Genomic DNA, 14,191 nt, shown 5'->3' on the forward strand with positions numbered 1-14,191 from the left:
AAACCAGGTTACTGTGAACCTCCTCTGTCTCTGTCCTCCTCTCAGTAGAAACTAAACCAGGTTACTGTGAACCTCCTCTGTCTCTGTCCTCCTCTCAGTAGAAACTAAACCAGGTTACTGTGAACCTCCTCTGTCTCTGTCCTCCTCTCAGTAGAAACTAAACCAGGTTACTGTGAACCTCCTCTGTCTCTGTCCTCCTCTCAGTAGAAACTAAACCAGGTTACTGTGAACCTCCTCTGTCTCTGTCCTCCTCTCAGTAGAAACTAAACCAGGTTACTGTGAACCTCCTCTGTCTCTGTCCTTCTCTCTGTAGAAACTAAACCAGGTTACTGTGAACCTCCTATATCCTCTGTCTCTGTCCTCTCAGTAGAAACTAAACCAGGTTACTGTGAACCTCCTCTGTCTCTGTCCTCTCAGTAGAAACTAAACCAGGTTACTGTGAACCTCCTATATCCTCTGTCTCTGTCCTCTCAGTAGAAACTAAACCAGGTTACTGTGAACCTCCTCTGTCTCTGTCCTCCTCTCTGTAGAAACTAAACCAGGTTACTGTGAACCTCCTCTGTCTCTGTCCTCCTCTCAGTAGAAACTAAACCAGGTTACTGTGAACCTCCTCTGTCTCTGTCCTCCTCTCAGTAGAAACTAAACCAGGTTACTGTGAACCTCCTCTGTCTCTGTCATCCTCTCAGTAGAAACTAAACCAGGTTACTGTGAACCTCCTCTGTCTCTGTCCTCCTCTCAGTAGAAACTAAACCAGGTTACTGTGAACCTCCTCTGTCTCTGTCCTCCTCTCAGTAGAAACTAAACCAGGTTACTGTGAACCTCCTATATCCTCTGTCTCTGTCCTCCTCTCAGTAGAAACTAAACCAGGTTACTGTGAACCTCCTCTGTCTCTGTCCTCCTCTCAGTAGAAACTAAACCAGGTTACTGTGAACCTCCTCTGTCTCTGTCCTCCTCTCAGTAGAAACTAAACCAGGTTACTGTGAACCTCCTCTGTCTCTGTCCTCCTCTCAGTAGAAACTAAACCAGGTTACTGTGAACCTCCTCTGTCTCTGTCCTCCTCTCTGTAGAAACTAAACCAGGTTACTGTGAACCTCCTCTGTCTCTGTCCTCCTCTCAGTAGAAACTAAACCAGGTTACTGTGAACCTCCTCTGTCTCTGTCCTCCTCTCAGTAGAAACTAAACCAGGTTACTGTGAACCTCCTCTGTCTCTGTCCTCCTCTCAGTAGAAACTAAACCAGGTTACTGTGAACCTCCTCTGTCTCTGTCCTCCTCTCAGTAGAAACTAAACCAGGTTACTGTGAACCTCCTCTGTCTCTGTCCTCCTCTCAGTAGAAACTAAACCAGGTTACTGTGAACCTCCTCTGTCTCTGTCCTCCTCTCAGTAGAAACTAAACCAGGTTACTGTGAACCTCCTCTGTCTCTGTCCTTCTCTCTGTAGAAACTAAACCAGGTTACTGTGAACCTCCTATATCCTCTGTCTCTGTCCTCTCAGTAGAAACTAAACCAGGTTACTGTGAACCTCCTCTGTCTCTGTCCTCTCAGTAGAAACTAAACCAGGTTACTGTGAACCTCCTATATCCTCTGTCTCTGTCCTCTCAGTAGAAACTAAACCAGGTTACTGTGAACCTCCTCTGTCTCTGTCCTCCTCTCTGTAGAAACTAAACCAGGTTACTGTGAACCTCCTCTGTCTCTGTCCTCCTCTCAGTAGAAACTAAACCAGGTTACTGTGAACCTCCTCTGTCTCTGTCCTCCTCTCAGTAGAAACTAAACCAGGTTACTGTGAACCTCCTCTGTCTCTGTCATCCTCTCAGTAGAAACTAAACCAGGTTACTGTGAACCTCCTCTGTCTCTGTCCTCCTCTCAGTAGAAACTAAACCAGGTTACTGTGAACCTCCTCTGTCTCTGTCCTCCTCTCAGTAGAAACTAAACCAGGTTACTGTGAACCTCCTATATCCTCTGTCTCTGTCCTCCTCTCAGTAGAAACTAAACCAGGTTACTGTGAACCTCCTCTGTCTCTGTCCTCCTCTCAGTAGAAACTAAACCAGGTTACTGTGAACCTCCTCTGTCTCTGTCCTCCTCTCAGTAGAAACTAAACCAGGTTACTGTGAACCTCCTCTGTCTCTGTCCTCCTCTCAGTAGAAACTAAACCAGGTTACTGTGAACCTCCTCTGTCTCTGTCCTCCTCTCAGTAGAAACTAAACCAGGTTACTGTGAACCTCCTCTGTCTCTGTCCTCCTCTCAGTAGAAACTAAACCAGGTTACTGTGAACCTCCTCTGTCTCTGTCATCCTCTCAGTAGAAACTAAACCAGGTTACTGTGAACCTCCTCTGTCTCTGTCCTCCTCTCAGTAGAAACTAAACCAGGTTACTGTGAACCTCCTCTGTCTCTGTCCTCCTCTCAGTAGAAACTAAACCAGGTTACTGTGAACCTCCTATATCCTCTGTCTCTGTCCTCCTCTCAGTAGAAACTAAACCAGGTTACTGTGAACCTCCTCTGTCTCTGTCCTCCTCTCAGTAGAAACTAAACCAGGTTACTGTGAACCTCCTCTGTCTCTGTCCTCCTCTCAGTAGAAACTAAACCAGGTTACTGTGAACCTCCTCTGTCTCTGTCCTCCTCTCAGTAGAAACTAAACCAGGTTACTGTGAACCTCCTCTGTCTCTGTCCTCCTCTCAGTAGAAACTAAACCAGGTTACTGTGAACCTCCTCTGTCTCTGTCCTCCTCTCAGTAGAAACTAAACCAGATTACTGTGAACCTCCTCTGTCTCTGTCCTCCTCTCAGTAGAAACTAAACCAGGTTACTGTGAACCTCCTCTGTCTCTGTCCTCCTCTCAGTAGAAACTAAACCAGGTTACTGTGAACCTCCTCTGTCTCTGTCCTCCTCTCAGTAGAAACTAAACCAGGTTACTGTGAACCTCCTCTGTCTCTGTCCTCCTCTCAGTAGAAACTAAACCAGGTTACTGTGAACCTCCTCTGTCTCTGTCCTCCTCTCAGTAGAAACTAAACCAGGTTACTGTGAACCTCCTCTGTCTCTGTCCTCCTCTCAGTAGAAACTAAACCAGGTTACTGTGAACCTCCTCTGTCTCTGTCCTCCTCTCAGTAGAAACTAAACCAGGTTACTGTGAACCTCCTCTGTCTCTGTCCTCCTCTCAGTAGAAACTAAACCAGGTTACTGTGAACCTCCTATATCCTCTGTCTCTGTCCTCCTCTCAGTAGAAACTAAACCAGGTTACTGTGAACCTCCTCTGTCTCTGTCCTCCTCTCAGTAGAAACTAAACCAGGTTACTGTGAACCTCCTCTGTCTCTGTCCTCCTCTCAGTAGAAACTAAACCAGGTTACTGTGAACCTCCTCTGTCTCTGTCCTCCTCTCAGTAGAAACTAAACCAGGTTACTGTGAACCTCCTCTGTCTCTGTCCTCCTCTCAGTAGAAACTAAACCAGGTTACTGTGAACCTCCTCTGTCTCTGTCCTCCTCTCAGTAGAAACTAAACCAGATTACTGTGAACCTCCTCTGTCTCTGTCCTCCTCTCAGTAGAAACTAAACCAGGTTACTGTGAACCTCCTCTGTCTCTGTCCTCCTCTCAGTAGAAACTAAACCAGGTTACTGTGAACCTCCTCTGTCTCTGTCCTCCTCTCAGTAGAAACTAAACCAGGTTACTGTGAACCTCCTCTGTCTCTGTCCTCCTCTCAGTAGAAACTAAACCAGGTTACTGTGAACCTCCTCTGTCTCTGTCCTCCTCTCAGTAGAAACTAAACCAGGTTACTGTGAACCTCCTCTGTCTCTGTCCTCCTCTCAGTAGAAACTAAACCAGGTTACTGTGAACCTCCTCTGTCTCTGTCCTCCTCTCAGTAGAAACTAAACCAGGTTACTGTGAACCTCCTCTGTCTCTGTCCTCCTCTCAGTAGAAACTAAACCAGGTTACTGTGAACCTCCTATATCCTCTGTCTCTGTCCTCCTCTCAGTAGAAACTAAACCAGGTTACTGTGAACCTCCTCTGTCTCTGTCCTCCTCTCAGTAGAAACTAAACCAGGTTACTGTGAACCTCCTCTGTCTCTGTCCTCCTCTCAGTAGAAACTAAACCAGGTTACTGTGAACCTCCTCTGTCTCTGTCCTCCTCTCAGTAGAAACTAAACCAGGTTACTGTGAACCTCCTCTGTCTCTGTCCTCCTCTCAGTAGAAACTAAACCAGGTTACTGTGAACCTCCTCTGTCTCTGTCCTCCTCTCAGTAGAAACTAAACCAGGTTACTGTGAACCTCCTATATCCTCTGTTTTTAAGTGTACACCGGTGAAGAGACTGGGAGCCTTGTGAACCTCCTATATCCTCTCATTGTGAAACAGAGAACAGTCAGTGTTCTGGGCTGCATTCCTTCATTCTGTAACTCATTGTTCTGCTGAGAGAGAGAGAAAGAGAAGAGGAGAGAGAAGAGAGGAGAAGAAATGAGAGGAGAGACAGAGGAGAGACAGAGGAGAGGAGAGACAGAGGAGAGGAGAGACAGAGGAGAGGAGAGGAGAGGAGAGGAGAGGAGAGGAGAGGAGAGGAGAGGAGAAAAGTCAACATTGTTCTGCTGAGAGAGAGAGAAAGAGAAAGAAAGTAAAGTCAACATTGTTCTGTTGGAGACAAGAGGAGAGGAGAAGAGAGGAGAGGAGAGGAGAGGAGAGGAGAGGAGAGGAGAGGAGAAAGTAAAGTCAACATTGTTCTGTTGTAGAGACAAGAGGAGAGGAGAGGAGGAGAGGAGAGGAGAGGAGAGGAAAAGAGAGGAGAGGAAAAGAGAGGAGAGGAGAGGGGAAAGTAAAGTCAACATTGTTCTGTTGTAGAGAGAGAAAACATATGACATCATGAAATAACTGGCAATATGTGCAGCATCAAAATTGGTAAGAAAAGAACAGAATTCTTTAACCAGAGGCGGGGCCTTCGTCAGGGTTGTAATCTGAGCCCTGCACTCTACAATATTTACATCACAGAATGGGCCACTATTCTAGAAAAATCCTCAGCGCCTGGTGTTAGTCTCCACAATTCAGAGGTTATATGCCTGCTCTTCTCAGATGACCTATGCCTGCTGTCACCCACAGCACATGACCTACAGTAGAGTCTGGAATGTCTAAAGCAGGCCCTGGCAGTGAAACCACAAGAATACTTCAATAATGATTTTTCCAGAGAAGAACCAGATCTCAGGGAATTAGACCGCACACACTACAGTTACCTTGGGTTAAAAACAAGCTCAACTGGACACTACCTAGGGTTAAAAACAAGCTCAACTGGACACTAACTAGGGTTAAAAACAAGTTAATCTGGACACTACCTAAGGGTTAAAAACAAGCTCATCTGGACACTACCTAGGGTTAAAAACAAGCTCATCTGGACACTACCTCGGGTTAAAAACAAGCTCATCTGGACACTACCTCGGGTTAAAAACAAGCTCATCTGGACACTAACTAGGGTTAAAAACAAGCTCATCTGGACACTACCTAAGGGTTAAAAACAAGCTCAACTGGACACTACCTAGGGTTAAAAACAAGCTCAACTGGACACTACCTAGGGTTAAAAACAAGCTCATCTGGACACTACCTAGGGTTAAAAACAAGCTCATCTGGACACTACCTAGGGTTAAAAACAAGCTCATCTGGACACTAACTAGGGTTAAAAACAAGCTCAACTGGACACTACCTAGGGTTAAAAACAAGCTCATCTGGACACTACCTAGGGTTAAAAACAAGCTCATCTGGACACTACCTAGGGTTAAAAACAAGCTCATCTGGACACTAACTAGGGTTAAAAACAAGCTCATCTGGACACTACCTAGGGTTAAAAACAAGCTCATCTGGACACTAACTAGGGTTAAAAACAAGCTCATCTGGACACTACCTAGGGTTAAAAACAAGCTCATCTGGACACTACCTAGGGTTAAAAACAAGCTCATCTGGACACTACCTAAGGGTTAAAAACAAGCTCATCTGGACACTACCTAGGGTTAAAAACAAGCTCATCTGGACACTACCTAGGGATAAAAACAAGCTCATCTGGACACTACCTAGGGTTAAAAACAAGCTCATCTGGACACTACCTAGGGTTAAAAACAAGCTCATCTGGACACTACCTCGGGTTAAAAACAAGCTCATCTGGACACTAACTAGGGTTAAAAACAAGCTCATCTGGACACTACCTAAGGGTTAAAAACAAGCTCAACTGGACACTACCTAGGGTTAAAAACAAGCTCAACTGGACACTACCTAGGGTTAAAAACAAGCTCATCTGGACACTACCTAAGGGTTAAAAACAAGCTCATCTGGACACTAACTAGGGTTAAAAACAAGCTCATCTGGACACTACCTAGGGTTAAAAACAAGCTCATCTGGACACTACCTAGGGTTAAAAACAAGCTCATCTGGACACTAACTAGGGTTAAAAACAAGCTCATCTGGACACTACCTAGGGTTAAAAACAAGCTCATCTGGACACTACCTAGGGTTAAAAACAAGCTCATCTGGACACTACCTAGGGTTAAAAACAAGCTCATCTGGACACTCTGGTTAAAAACAACTGGACACTAACTAGGGTTAAAAACAAGCTCATCTGGACACTACCTAGGGTTAAAAACAAGCTCATCTGGACACTACCTAGGGTTAAAAACAAGCTCATCTGGACACTACCTAGGGTTAAAAACAAGCTCATCTGGACACTACCTAGGGTTAAAAACAAGCTCATCTGGACACTACCTAGGGTTAAAAACAAGTTCATCTGGACACTACCTAAGGGTTAAAAACAAGCTCATCTGGACACTACCTAGGGTTAAAAACAAGCTCATCTGGACACTACCTAGGGTTAAAAACAAGCTCATCTGGACACACTAGGGTTAGCTCATCTAGGGTTAAAAACAAGCTCATCTGGACACTACCTCGGGTTAAAAACAAGCTCATCTGGACACTAACTAGGGTTAAAAACAAGCTCAACTGGACACTAACTAGGGTTAAAAACAAGCTCATCTGGACACTACCTAGGGTTAAAAACAAGCTCATCTGGACACTACCTAGGGTTAAAAACAAGCTCATCTGGACACTACCTAGGGTTAAAAACAAGCTCATCTGGACACTAACTAGGGTTAAAAACAAGCTCATCTGGACACTACCTAGGGTTAAAAACAAGCTCATCTGGACACTACCTAGGGTTAAAAACAAGCTCATCTGGACACTACCTAAGGGTTAAAAACAAGCTCATCTGGACACTACCTAGGGTTAAAAACAAGCTCATCTGGACACTACCTAGGGTTAAAAACAAGCTCATCTGGACACTACCTAGGGTTAAAAACAAGCTCATCTGGACACTACCTAGGGTTAAAAACAAGCTCATCTGGACACTACCTAGGGTTAAAAACAAGCTCATCTGGACACTACCTAGGGTTAAAAACAAGCACATTTGGACACTACCTAGGGTTAAAAACAAGCTCATCTGGACACTACCTAGGGTTAAAAACAAGCTCAACTGGACACTACCTAGTGTTAAAAACAAGCTCATCTGGACACTACCTAAGGGTTAAAAACAAGCTCATCTGGACACTACCTAGGGTTAAAAACAAGCTCATCTGGACACTACCTAGGGTTAAAAACAAGCTCATCTGGACACTACCTAAGGGTTAAAAACAAGCTCATCTGGACACTAACTAGGGTTAAAAACAATCTCATCTGGACACTTCCAAGGGTTAAAAACAAGCTCATCTGGACACTACCTAGGGTTAAAAACAAGCTCATCTGGACACTACCTAGGGTTAAAAACAAGCTCATCTGGACACTACCTAGGGTTAAAAACAAGCTCATCTGGACACTAACTAGGGTTAAAAACAAGCTCATCTGGACACTACCTAGGGTTAAAAACAAGCTCATCTGGACACTACCTAGGGTTAAAAACAAGCTCATCTGGACACTACCTAAGGGTTAAAAACAAGCTCATCTGGACACTAACTAGGGTTAAAAACAAGCTCAACTGGACACTACCTAGGGTTAAAAACAAGCTCAACTGGACACTACCTAGGGTTAAAAACAAGCTCATCTGGACACTACCTAGGGTTAAAAACAAGCTCATCTGGACACTAACTAGGGTTAAAAACAAGCTCATCTGGACACCACCTAGGGTTAAAAACAAGCTCAACTGGACACCACCTAAGGGTTAAAAACAAGCTTATCTGGACACTAACTAGGGTTAAAAACAAGCTCATCTGGACACTACCTAAGGGTTAAAAACAAGCTCAACTGGACACTACCTAAGGGTTAAAAACAAGCTCATCTGGACACTACCTAGGGTTAAAAACAAGCTCATCTGGACACTACCTAAGGGTTAAAAACAAGCTCATCTGGACACTAACTAGGGATAAAAACAAGCTCAACTGGACACTACCTAGGGTTAAAAACAAGCTCAACTGGACACTACCTAGGGTTAAAAACAAGCTCATCTGGACACTACCTAGGGTTAAAAACAAGCTCATCTGGACACTAACTAGGGTTAAAAACAAGCTCATCTGGACACCACCTAGGGTTAAAAACAAGCTCAACTGGACACCACCTAAGGGTTAAAAACAAGCTTATCTGGACACTAACTAGGGTTAAAAACAAGCTCATCTGGACACTACCTAAGGGTTAAAAACAAGCTCAACTGGACACTACCTAAGGGTTAAAAACAAGCTCATCTGGACACTACCTAGGGTTAAAAACAAGCTCAACTGGACACTACCTAGGGTTAAAAACAAGCTCATCTGGACACTAACTAGGGTTAAAAACAAGCTCATCTGGACACTAACTAGGGTTAAAAACAAGCTCATCTGGACACTACCTAAGGGTTAAAAACAAGCTCAACTGGACACTACCTAAGGGTTAAAAACAAGCTCATCTGGACGCTACCTAGGGTTAAAAACAAGCTCATCTGGACACTACCTAAGGGTTAAAAACAAGCTCATCTGGACACTAACTAGGGTTAAAAACAAGCTCAACTGGACACTACCTAGGGTTAAAAACAAGCTCAACTGGACACTACCTAGGGTTAAAAACAAGCTCATCTGGACACTACCTAGGGTTAAAAACAAGCTCATCTGGACACTAACTAGGGTTAAAAACAAGCTCATCTGGACACCACCTAGGGTTAAAAACAAGCTCAACTGGACACCACCTAAGGGTTAAAAACAAGCTTATCTGGACACTAACTAGGGTTAAAAACAAGCTCATCTGGACACTACCTAAGGGTTAAAAACAAGCTCAACTGGACACTACCTAAGGGTTAAAAACAAGCTCATCTGGACACTACCTAGGGTTAAAAACAAGCTCAACTGGACACTACCTAGGGTTAAAAACAAGCTCATCTGGACACTAACTAGGGTTAAAAACAAGCTCATCTGGACACTACCTAGGGTTAAAAACAAGCTCATCTGGACACTACCTAAGGGTTAAAAACAAGCTCATCTGGACACCACCTAGGGTTAAAAACAAGCTCATCTGGACACTACCTAGGGTTAAAAACAAGCTCATCTGGACACTACCTAGGGTTAAAAACAAGCTCATCTGGACACTAACTAGGGTTAAAAACAAGCTCATCTGGACACTACCTCGGGTTAAAAACAAGCTCATCTGGACACTACCTAGGGTTAAAAACAAGCTCAACTGGACACTACCTAGGGTTAAAAACAAGCTCATCTGGACACTACCTAGGGTTAAAAACAAGCTCATCTGGACACTACCTAAGGGTTAAAAACAAGCTCATCTGGACACTACCTAGGGTTAAAAACAAGCTCATCTGGACACTACCTAGGGTTAAAAACAAGCTCAACTGGACACTAAACTAGGGTTAAAAACAAGCTCAACTGGACACTACCTCGGGTTAAAAACAAGCTCACCTGGACACTACCTAGGGTTAAAAACAAGCTCATCTGGACACTAACTAGGGTTAAAAACAAGCTCATCTGGACACTACCTAGGGTTAAAAACAAGCTCATCTGGACACTACCTAAGGGTTAAAAACAAGCTCATCTGGACACTACCTCGGGTTAAAAACAAGCTCATCTGGACACTACCTCGGGTTAAAAACAAGCTCATCTGGACACTACCTAGGGTTAAAAACAAGCTCATCTGGACACTACCTAAGGGTTAAAAACAAGCTCATCTGGACACTACCTAGGGTTAAAAACAAGCTCATCTGGACACTACCTAGGGTTAAAAACAAGCTCATCTGGACACAGAGAAAAGGAGAAAGTCAAGTCAACATTGTTCTGTTGGAGAGACAGAGAGGAGAGAGAAAAAAGAGAGAATAGGAGAAAGTCAAGTCAACATTGTGCAAGGAACCTCTGTGTTTAGGTTGAGTAGAGAGCTGTGTGTCTACAGAGATCTGTCTGTCTATAGAGCTGTGTGAACTGAGTGGGTGGTTAAGACTAAAGATTCCTGCCCTATTAGCTATGCTGTCATCTGGGGTGAAACTAAGCTATGCAATGCTAAGCTAACGAACGCTATGCTAATCCTCCAAACTGTGTTATAGGTTGAAGCTAAGCTAACGGAGGCTATGCTAATCCTCCAAACTGTGTTATAGGTTGAAGCTAAACTAATGGAGGCTATGCTAATCTTCCAAACTGTGTTATAGGTTGAAGCTAAACTAACGGAGGCTATGCTAATCCTCCAAACTGTGTTATAGGTTGAAGCTAAGCTAACGGAGGCTATGCTAATCCTCCAAACTGTGTTATAGGTTGAAGCTAAGCTAACGGAGGCTATGCTAATACTCCAAACTGTGTTATAGGTTGAAGCTAAGCTAACGGAGGCTATGCTAATACTCCAAACTGTGTCATAGGTTGAAGCTAAGCTAACAGAGGCTATGCTAATACTCCAAACTGTGTTATAGGTTAAAGCTAAGCTAACGGAGGCTATGCTAATCCTCCCAGCTGTGATACTAATGACTAGCGGATTAGCGAGATAAGGATGTGTGTGTGTGTGTGTCGTGTTTGTCTCAGCTTTTCCACAGACCAACAGCTGGGAGTTGAGCTGTGGCGAGGTTGTCAAGACGATGATGGAGGCTTCCCAACATTCCAGAGAGACGGGGGGAGTATTAATCATGTGCTCCTGTCAATCATCTAGTCAGGAAGTTAAAAAGAAGAAAATACAGGAGTTTCTCAGGGAACTTTTTACACTGTGAAGTTTTATTGGGCTTTAAGTTGAAATACAAATGCCACATTATGAAAAGAATAAAAAAAAATCAGTTTCATTAAATTTGCCAAGAAACAGAGTTACATAGAAAACCAAGCAAAGCACCGCCACAACCAATCGGATTTCCCCCTTTGTGCTCACGGGCCAATAGCAGCGCCCCGATATTAGACTACGCAAGAGGTTTCAGACAGGCGAGTGTTTCATCAATAAAGAGTTGTGCTCTTCGTCATCACAAAGACGTGTAATTACATCACAGACACACATGGTTCAGATCATCACGTTTTCCTCTAGAATCCTTATTAATGTCAACCTCCGAATGGCATCACAGCTGTGTGTTCTAGTCAGGGTGCATAGAGATCCCTGTAGCGTATTAGAATCTAGGACAGACAGACAGACAGGCATGGTTCTATGGTTTTAACCAGTTCTAAACTATGGTTATAGCCAGTTCTAACCAGTTTTCAACTATGGTTCCATGGTTCTAGCCAGTTCTCAACTATGGTTCCGTGGTTCTAGCCAGTTCTCAACTATTGTTCCATGGTTCTAGCCAGTTCTAACCAGTTCTCAACTATGGTTCCATGGTTCTAGCCAGTACTAACCAGTTCTCAACGATGGTTCCATGGTTCTAGCCAGTTCTCAACTATGGTTCCATGGTTCTAGCCAGTTCTCATCTATGGTTCCATGGTTCTAGCCAGTTCTAACCAGTTCTCAACTATGGTTCCATGGGGTCTAGCCAGTACTAACCAGTTCTCAACGATGGTTCTATGGTTCTAACCAGTTCAAAACTCTGGTTCCATGGTTCTAGCCAGTTATTATAATAATCCTTATAGCCAGTTAGTGTGACTCAGTTAGAAGCTGTTGGACTCCCCAGGCAAGCAGCCAGAGGAAGAGATGGTTTAGAAACATTATGGGTGTGTTCCAAATGGCATCCTTTTCCCTGTAATCCTCAAATTCAACTCTGGCCCTGGGAAGACAGTTCTGCTGCTTTTATCATTGTTCCCCTATAATCAGGGCCTGATTTAGACCTGGGACAACACGTGGGCGATTCCCCTATAATCAGGGCCTGATTTAGACCTGGGACAACACGTGGGTGATTCCCCTCTAATCTGGGCCTGATTTAGACCTGGGACAACACGTGGGCGATTCCCCTATAATCAGGGCCTGATTTAGACCTGGGACAACACGTGGGTGATTCCCCTCTAATCTGGGCCTGATTTAGACCTGGGACAACAAGTGGGTGATTCCCCTATAATCAGGGCCTGATTCAGACCTGGGACAAGACATGGGTGATTCCCCTCTAATCTGGGCCCGATTTAGACCTGGGACAGCACGTGGGTGATTCCCCTCTAATCAGGGATCCCCAGCCTTTGTCTCTGAGATGGTTAATAGTTCAGACAGATGAGAAACGTCTTGTCTCTGAGATAGTCAATAGTTCAGACAGAGGAGGAACGTCTTGTCTCTGAGATGGTTTAGAGTTCAGACAGATGAGGAACGTCTTGTCTCTGAGAGGGTCAATAGTTCAGACAGATGAGGAACGTCTTGTCTCTGAGATGGTTAATAGTTCAGACAGATGAGGAATGTCTTGTCTCTGAGAGGGTTAATAGTTCAGACAGATGAGGAACGTCTTGTCTCTGAGATGGTTTAAGAGTTCAGACAGATGAGGAACGTCTTGTCTCTGAGATGGTTTAAGAGTTCAGACAGATGAGGAACGTCTTGTCTCTGAGATGGTTAATAGTTCAGACAGACGAGGAACGCCTTGTCTCTGAGATGGTTAATAGTTCAGACAGATGAGGAACGTCTTGTCTCTGAGAGGGTTAATAGTTCAGATGAGGAACGTCTTGTCTCTGAGATGGTTAATAGTTCAGATGAGGAGCGTCTTGTCTCTGAGATGGTTAATAGTTCAGACAGATGAGGAGCGTCTTGTCTCTGAGAGGGTTAATAGTTCAGACAGATGAGGAGCGTCTTGTCTCTGAGATGGTTTAATAGTTCAGATGAGAACGTCTTGTCTCTGAGATGGTTAATAGTTCAGACAGATGAGGAGCGTCTTGTCTCTGAGATGGTTAATAGTTCAGACAGATGAGAGCGTCTTGTCTCTGAGATGGTTAATAGTTCAGACAGATGAGGAGCGTCTTGTCTCTGAGATGGTTAATAGTTCAGATAGATGAGGAACGTCTTGTCTCTGAGATGGTTTTAAGAGTTCAGACAGATGAGGAACGTCTTGTGTCTGAGAGGTTAATAGTTCAGACAGATGAGGAACGTCTTGTGTCTGAGAGGGTTAATAGTTCAGACAGATGAGGAACGTCTTGTCTCTGAGATGGTTAATAGTTCAGACAGATGAGGAACGTCTTGTCTCTGAGAGGGTTAATAGTTCAGACAGATGAGGAACGTCTTGTCTCTGAGATGGTTAATAGTTTAGACAGATGAGGAACGTCTTGTCTCTGAGATGGTTAATAGTTCAGATGAGATGTTTGGGGTATAGCCCCTATATGTAGCCCCATATACAGCTGTATAGGCCCAGGGACATTAGGAAAATATAGTGCCCTTGATACAACATAGCCAAATATAATGTGGCACTATGTGTGTATATTGATGTTTTGATGTTTGAGTGTTAACTATGAGTGTGAACTGTAAAGTGTGAGTGTGAACTGTAAAGTGTGAGTGTTGACTGTAAAGTGTGAGTGTATAACTGTAAAGTGTATAACTGTAAAGTGTATAACTGTAAAGTATATATCACTGTAAAGTGTGAGTGTTAACTGTAAAGTGTATAACTGTAAAGTGTATAACTGTAAAGTATATAACTGTAAAGTGTATAACTGTACAGTGTATAACTGTAAAGTGTATAACTGTAAAGTATATAACTGTAAAGTGTTGACTGTAAAGTGTTAACTGTAAAGTGTATAACTGTAAAGTGTATAACTGTACAGTGTATAACTGTAAAGTATATAACTGTAAAGTGTTGACTGTAAAGTGTTGACTGTAAAGTGTATAACTGTAAAGTGTATAACTGTAAAGTGTATAACTGTAAAGTAT

The 14,191-nt window shown here is 43.6% G+C and overlaps 2 long non-coding RNA genes across 7 annotated transcripts; one reads left to right on the forward strand and one right to left on the reverse strand.

The window, feature by feature from the left end:
- Positions 1-11,136: 11,136 nt before the first annotated feature.
- LOC127919099 (uncharacterized) lies at positions 11,137-12,052 on the reverse strand. Its single transcript, XR_008101964.1, has 2 exons — positions 11,906-12,052; positions 11,137-11,832 (listed from the first exon to the last, which is right to left on the reverse strand). It is a non-coding gene; the product is annotated as an uncharacterized LOC127919099 (long non-coding RNA).
- A 630-nt stretch (positions 12,053-12,682) lies between these two features.
- LOC127919100 (uncharacterized) lies at positions 12,683-13,537 on the forward strand. 6 transcript variants are annotated; one of them, XR_008101965.1, is made up of 3 exons: positions 12,683-12,800; positions 12,974-13,095; positions 13,393-13,537. It is a non-coding gene; the product is annotated as an uncharacterized LOC127919100 (long non-coding RNA). The 6 variants fall into 6 exon arrangements; XR_008101966.1 differs by having other exon boundaries at positions 12,974-13,052; positions 13,393-13,535; XR_008101967.1 differs by lacking the exon at positions 12,683-12,800 and adding an exon at positions 12,817-12,844 and having other exon boundaries at positions 12,974-13,052; positions 13,393-13,535.
- Positions 13,538-14,191: the final 654 nt, after the last annotated feature.

This window comes from Oncorhynchus keta, unplaced genomic scaffold (genome assembly GCF_023373465.1).
Source record: "Oncorhynchus keta strain PuntledgeMale-10-30-2019 unplaced genomic scaffold, Oket_V2 Un_contig_15761_pilon_pilon, whole genome shotgun sequence".
NCBI classification, from domain to species: Eukaryota; Metazoa; Chordata; class Actinopteri; order Salmoniformes; family Salmonidae; genus Oncorhynchus; species Oncorhynchus keta.